The sequence below is a fragment of the Halichoerus grypus genome, chromosome 7 (genome assembly GCF_964656455.1).
Source record: "Halichoerus grypus chromosome 7, mHalGry1.hap1.1, whole genome shotgun sequence".
NCBI classification, from domain to species: domain Eukaryota; kingdom Metazoa; phylum Chordata; class Mammalia; order Carnivora; family Phocidae; genus Halichoerus; species Halichoerus grypus.
Genome location: NC_135718.1, coordinates 20,820,581 through 20,828,253, shown reverse-complemented (window position 1 = coordinate 20,828,253; position 7,673 = coordinate 20,820,581). Strand labels below are relative to the sequence as shown.

The following is a 7,673-nucleotide window of genomic DNA, read 5'->3' as shown; positions in this document are numbered from 1 at the left end:
TTTTGTTTAGGCTACTATCAATTCTGCTTGCATTATTAGATACATATAAAATTAATAGGAGGATCCAGACAAATGCTGGAGGTTAACCTGGAATTAACAATGAATGTGGGCATCTCAGAGGTGATAGCACATTGCATTAAAAATTAGGGCTTTCTTCCAAGACTTTCAAAGCAAATATTACATACCTTTAAAGTCAAAAATCTATACCTCTGAGCCAAAACATGACTATCTACTGAATGTATGACCTAGCATAAATTAGACTCTCATAGCCTAAGTATGGTCATTTAAATCATGGGGAAATTTATAAGTTATATTTTGTAAGTTAATTACAAGCAAAAATTTTAGCATATACCTCTAAATCATAAACTACTTCTAAATGTAGGTATTTGTCAGGTTCTCAGTAACATGATAGTTTTTTTTAAATAATAAAAACATGAACCTTCTATTTTTATCATAAATAATGCAGTAAGGGCATTAAACCTCCTATAGACCTTTTACAGGTAGATAAAATCTGAAAAGGGATTTGGATGATGACCTCATTTATTCTCATAGCATCCTGATGAAATACAATTGGTGGGGATTATTCTTTCCTCCGTTTTCCAGATGAGAAAACTAAGGGACATTGGGGAGGATATGTATTATAATAAGCACTGGGTATTATATAAGATTGATGAATCACAGACCTGTACCCCTGGAAACAAATAATACATTATATGTTAATTAACTGAATTTAAATTTTAAAAAAGTAAAAGAATAAGGTTTTCATGTTAAAAAAAAAAATAAAAGAAAGAAAGAAAACCAAGGAATAAGTGTAAGGAAACTTGGCCAAGATGTATAACAAGTGAATGTCAAAGCCTTCAGTTGAAACCAACTTTCCAGTCCCTGCTCCAGGACATTATCTGCCAGTATCACGCATCAGAGGAATTTTAATATCAGTGATATTTAGTTGCTCTAGTAAAGGGACAGATTATTATAGCCTCAAATATCATTTTATCTTACAAAATTTCCAAACTGTTTATTTTTTAATATTAGCATCTAGTCTTGGCTATGAGGCATGAGAATAGGCCTTTGGTAATATATATCAAAAGCCTAAAAACTTATGCCATTTATCCTAATATTTTGACAAATAGGAATTTATCCTGAAAAAACATTACAAATATAATATTTATGAACATGAAATGCTTATAACAGAGAAAAAAAAAACCTAAGATGCTACTGGAAAAATAAATTACAGTACATGGGACTGATGACTACAGCCCTTAAAAATCAAGATCTAGAGTAATATTAAATAACACAAAAAATTGTGTTAAGTGGGAGTGTTAAGTGGGAAACCAGTTTATGAAAGAGTAGACAGTATGGAACACCAATTTTATAAAATATGGCTCTAGATAAAAAACATACACATATACATAGAAAAAAACAATGGAAACGTCTACAGAAAAAAGAAACATTATTGGGGATTTGTTCAGTTACATATATATGTATCATATTTTCTACATTTTTCTTCTGTATTTTCCATATTTTCATAATATATCCTCTATCCTTCTTATAATCAGAAAAATTGTTGAGAATATATTCCAAATCTTCCTTTCATGAGTGGGGATAATTATTGGTGTCCTAAATCTATTTTTTGAACTAAATTACAGCACAGTTAGATGCTGTATATCAGCATCTAAATTCAAAGATTTTTTTTAAACACAAAGTAGCCCTAAAAATAGTCAGTCACCTGTATTGGTCCCTTTTCTAGCCACAGATCCTCCCATTAAAACAGTTGCTCCCTCATGAATTTCCTTCCATGCAGCAATGGCATCAGGCTGAAATACTGTTTTATGCACTAAAGTTGGCAGGGGTTTCAACAGATCTTCAACACTCTAGAAGGTCCCTAGCCCATGTGCTCAGTACAGCTCTTTTCTTCATAATCCAAAATTTTCCCCTTCTGATTTCATCTTCACATACTGATTAAACATACCCACTTTCCTCCCTGAACTTTAACCAAAAGTGAAGCTAGCTGGTCTTCAGGTTGTGAAGCTAGATGGTCTTCAGGTTGTGTAATTACGGTTTGTCATTTCTTATAATTTTATTTTATTTTTAAAGATTTTATTTATCTGACAGAGAGAGACACAGTGAGAGAGGGAACACAAGCAGGAGGAGTGGGAGAGGGAGAAGCCCACTTCCCGCGGAGCAGAGAGCCCGATGTGGGGCTCGATCCCAGGACCCTGGGACCATGACCTGAGCCGAAGGTAGACGCTTAATGACTGAGCCACCCAGGCGCCCCAATTTTAATCTTTATATCATCATCAGGGACAGGAGGCCACTTAGAGAGGTAGAAGGGGGCACAGACAGTTCAATGTGAGCTTGTTTCTCAGTTATATGTGGTTGGACTCCTGCTCAGCTCTTGTGGCCCTAAGAAAGCAATTATCCTACAATATTATTGCATCTGGTTCCCCATAAAAGTTTAATGAACTATATAATTTTTCCTAAATACAATATCTCAATTTATTGTTATTAACTAACCATGAAATTTGTCCCTTCTCATTACAATAAATGCCGTTACTGATTAAAATCTTGTATTTAATAATTTTATTTGAGAAAGAACAGTTTCCACTCTCCCTACACTCATTCTATATCTGTCACAATTTTACCATTTCCTTCTATTGTACAAAACAGAACTAAGAACATGCTGAAATATGAATCCCTTAACAATCATTCCCCCAAGTGGTTCCCCTAAATAAGTTTTATCCCTCCCCACCATAAATACCACAACTACTTCTTGGCTATTAGAACATTTGATAATAGTTATGGTTTGAGGCATCTTGAAGAATTTTAAGTTTAGTGAAAACTGAAAATGACCAGCCTGATGAGAAATCTGGACACTTTTCATGTGGTAATGGATTACAGGATCAATGTAATTTTTTAGTTAAAAATAAATCTAGCAGAGGGCAGTGGTGGTGGGAGCCTCGCGGGCAGCGGGACAGCGCCGAGCGCACGTGGCGCCTTAGCAGTAGCAGCGGCAGCAGCAGCGGAGGCGCCCCGCCGTCACGGCCCCTGCGCTGGTGCAGCCACCCTCGCTCCCTCTGCTCTTCTTCCCTTCGCTCGCACCATGGCTGATCAGCTGACCGAAGAACAGATTGCTGAGTTCAGGGAAGCTTTCTCCCTATTTGACAAAGATGGCGATGGAACCATCACAACAAAGGAACTTGGAAGTGTCATGAGGTCACTGGGTCAGAACCCAACAGAAGCCGAGTTGCAGGATATGATCAACGAGGTGGATGCTGACGGAAATGGCACCACCGACTTCCCAGAATTTTTGACTATGATGGCTAGAAAAATGAAAGATACAGACAGTGAAGAAGAAATTCGCGAGGCATTCCGAGTCTTTGACAAGGATGGCAACGGTTACATCAGCGCGGCGGAGCTACGTCATGTCATGACCAACTTAGGAGAAGAACTAACAGATGAAGAAGTAGATGAAATGATCAGAGAAGCAGATATTGATGGAGATGGGCAAGTCAACCATGAGGAATTCGTACAGATGATGACTGCAAAATGAAGGCCTATTTTCAACTCCTTTCCCCCCTTCTAGAAGAATCAAATTGAATCTTTTACTTAGCTCTTGCAAAAAAAAAAAAAAGTTCATTTACTCATTCTGTTTCTATATAGCAAAACTGAATGTCAAAAGTACCTTCTGTCCACACACACAAAATCTGCATGTATTGGTTGGTGGTCCTGTCCCCTAAAGATCAAGCTACACATCAGTTTTACGATATAAATACTTGTACTACCTTAATGATAAGGAAGCACCTAATGGACTCCTTGCAGTTCCATTTGCTCATGATTAATACACTGTTTGGGCTGGCCAGTTTTTCATGCATGCAGCTTGACAATTGAGCACAGTCAGGCATTTGTATTAAAAACAAAAAAATGAAAAAAAAAAAACGAATTTAAAACTTCTTCAAATGGGTTCTAGTTCAATTTGTTAGTATAAATTGTCATAGCTGGTTTACTGAAAACAAAACATTTAAAATTGGTTTACCTCAGGATGCTGTGCAGAAAAATGGGTGAAGGATAAACTGTCTAGACGCAGCCCCACTTAGCAGGACGGCCCTCTCGTACTTCCGGGCGCCCCCACCCATGGTGACCATGACACTCATCCTGGTGGCATGCCGTGTGTGTTGGTTTAGCGTTGTCCCGTGTTGTCTTAGAGCGAAATGGGTGTCAGGCTATCACCATTCACACACATTTTTTTTTTTTTTTAAAACCTTTACCAAGGGAGCATCTTGGGACTCTCTGTTTTTAAAACCTCCTGAACCATGACTTGGAGCCAGCAGAGTAGGTTGTGGCTGTGGACTTCAGCACAAGCATCAACATTACTGATCAAATTACAATTTACGTCCATTCCAAGTTGTAAATGCTAGTCTTTTTTTTTTTATTCCAATAAAAAAAGACCATTAACTTAAAAAAAAAATAAATCTAGCAGAGATAAGATGGCAGTATCAATAGCTGAAGTTTCACTGAGTCAACGTGAAATATTAGACCAATTAAATAAACTATTCTGCAACAGACAAACAGATCTGCTCATGCACATGACAAACTTGAGACTCATTACAAGTGGAGGGAAACAGATACTGACTCCGTTTAACACAATGTCTTAAACTCAGAAATTGCAAAAATGAAAATATATCACCTCATTTTTTAGAAACTTTGTGTCAAAATCAGAAAATGCATTTTCCAGGAAGGGTGGAGAGAATATTTTTAGCTGGGATGGGTTGTTGAATTTCATGGCCTTTATGGTCCCTCTCAAATTCTAAAATTAAGAATTTTCCAGTGAAAACTATCCTTGCTTCCTTTCATGAAAACAAAGTGTGTTGGAGCCAAATACAAAAAGAATTTAAAAAATTAAAAAAAAATCATATGAGACCAATCTTTTGAATTCTTACAGGCTTGGGTGTTGGAAATGATACTCTAAAGAAGTGGAACATTTTTAATCTGCAACTATATCAGAGATCCTGTGTCCAGAATACTCTGTGGTACCAGAATAATATATAGAAGATCAGATTGGGAGTCAGAAGGCTGAATTCATTGTCCATTGAAGAGCTGAATGACATTATAATAAATCATTTTACTTTTCCAAACTTCATCTTCCTTAACATGATTCTCAGGGTAATGGTACCTGTCAGACTTTCTTCCCAGAATGATAGTCAATTTCAAAACCATGAGATAGTATAAAAATGCAAGAGAATTTAATTATATGAATCTTCTGAAAATGAAATTAAAAGAACATTTGATCTGTGGCTATTACTAAATTTATTTCCAAAGACCTTCCTCACCTCTCAAAAAGCAAAATGATCCAGTTTTATCCCAAAAAATTGACATGCAGTTTATACATGCACAATATGCTTGACTCTAGTCGCCATACCTGTAGTTGATACAGATTTGTTTTTATATATTGAATACTCAATGAAAAAGCCACTTTTATTACCTTCTTTGGTGTTTTGTTGGCTTGCATCCTGAAGTTTTCTTTACAACACCTGTAAAAATAATATACCAATTATGAAGCTATCTGGAAGAGAGTGAAGAGAATATACTGTTTTTTTTAAAACCTCTCTCCTGAATAACTGACACTCTAATAAATGGCATGTTAGCACAATAATATTAACAAAACCATTTTTGATAAGAAAAGACAGATTTTCCTAGAAATTATTATTAAAATAATAAATCATTAACATAATAAAAATTATTATTATCAGACACACTGGGTCAAATATTGATCCACAGCTGAAACAGGCTGAGCATCCATTTCCATACATATTTGAGACATAAGGTGGGGCCCAGTTAAGCCTACAGAACACCATGCTCTTCAATAAAAATATGGATTTTCAACTACTGACCCATGCCACAGAACCATAGATTTGTTGGAGAAATTCAAGAAAATATTGGTCTCATGGATTTTACCCAATCATCCACTTATTTTGTGAAAATGAGTAAAAATTGAAACCCACCACCCAGAATCTGTTACTGATAATCCCAGAGTATACTATAGTTATTTACCTTATTTTGTATGAATAGGAAGACAAGAAATAATGGTGGTTAAGGATAAAAGCACCCTATTTTGAATGTCAAATGTGAAAATTACTGTATGATATTGATCTTTCTAGCTCCTTGACTTTTCTAAAACTCAGTTATTCACTTGAAAATTATTATAGTAAATTATTTCAAGATTATATAAGAATTAAATTAATTCACACTACTGTTGTGCCTATTTTAAGCTGAAGTACTCAATGCATACTAGCCACATTATTATTTGCCTATTCTTCAATTATTCATTCATTTCATGAATTTCATGGATTATTTCATTATTTCATTATTTCATTATGGATAATACTTCATATTTTGGGTTATAATCCATACAACTTTGTTTTATTGTTCAAATTCTTCCAACTTTGGACTCTAGAAGCTTGTTCACATTTGGCTCTGTGTTCTTTTGACATATTCCCATCCATTGTTTTTCTTTTTGAATAATATATTTTCTTCTGGCACTGTAAGATGTGCCAGCCTTATCTTGGATATATCCTGACACAATCCTAGACTCAGACATTTCTGTAAAGAAACCTGGTTCTTTCTTCATGAAATTGTCTTTGCCTTTTTGTCAAAGATCAGTGGACTCTATCTGTGGCTCTATTTTGGAGTTTTCTTTTCTGTCCCATTGATTGTGTGTCTATTTTGCACCTAATACGCTTTTTTTTTTTTCATTTCTATCACTTTAAAATTAATCATGAAATTGGGTAGTGTCCTCAAACTTTTTATTTTCTAGTATTGTGTTGGCTATTATAAGTCTTTTGTCTTTCCTATAAACATTAGAATCAGTTTGCTTTTATCTACAAAATAGAATGCTGGAATTTTTATTGCCATTATGTAAACTCTGTAGATTAAATTTGGAATAATTACCATCTTAACAATATTGAACATAGATATCTTTCCATTTATTTAGATCAACTTTATCAGAATTTTATAGTTTCTGCATGAAGATTCTGTTAGATATAAATCTAATAAAATTCTATATATAAGTACTACTTTATTTTTAGTATTGTTTTAAATGTTATTTCAAATTCCAAATGTTCATTACTCTTATGTAGGGAAGTAGTTGCCTTTTTGTATTAATATAGTGTCCTGTGATTTTGATATACTAAATTGTCCACCATAAGAATGAATTAAAGTAATCAGAAATAGTTATATTTGACAAAATATAAAGACATTTTATACAAGTGATCCAAAGTTCCATTCTAGCTCATCATTTCTCTCATTATATTTCTCTCATTGTACAAAGAAAGGGAAGCAAGTCATCCAAACATCAATGAATGAGAACCTCCCACATACAGGATGTTGTCCTGAAAGTTTTTAAAAAATAAAAACAAAAAAAGTGTATCACCTTTATCAATAATTTTATAGTTATCTTTTTAGCTAACATCAACTGCATGCCTACCATGTGTCAGGCATTATGGATAGCACTTTACATGGTACTTCATTCAATTTCCACCACAACTTCACAACATAATGCTTTAGTCAGGATCCTTCAAGTGAAAACAAAAACTGAATTCAACTAAATTATGTGAAATAAAATCATAACAAATTAAGAGATTTTATCATTTCAAGGCACTGGAAAGAGTGGGTGAAAA

At 34.5% G+C, this 7,673-nt stretch overlaps 1 pseudogene; it reads left to right on the top strand.

The window, feature by feature from the left end:
* The first annotated feature begins 2,963 nt into the window (after positions 1-2,963).
* LOC118540193 (calmodulin-1 pseudogene) lies at positions 2,964-4,258 on the top strand (annotated as a pseudogene).
* Positions 4,259-7,673: the final 3,415 nt, after the last annotated feature.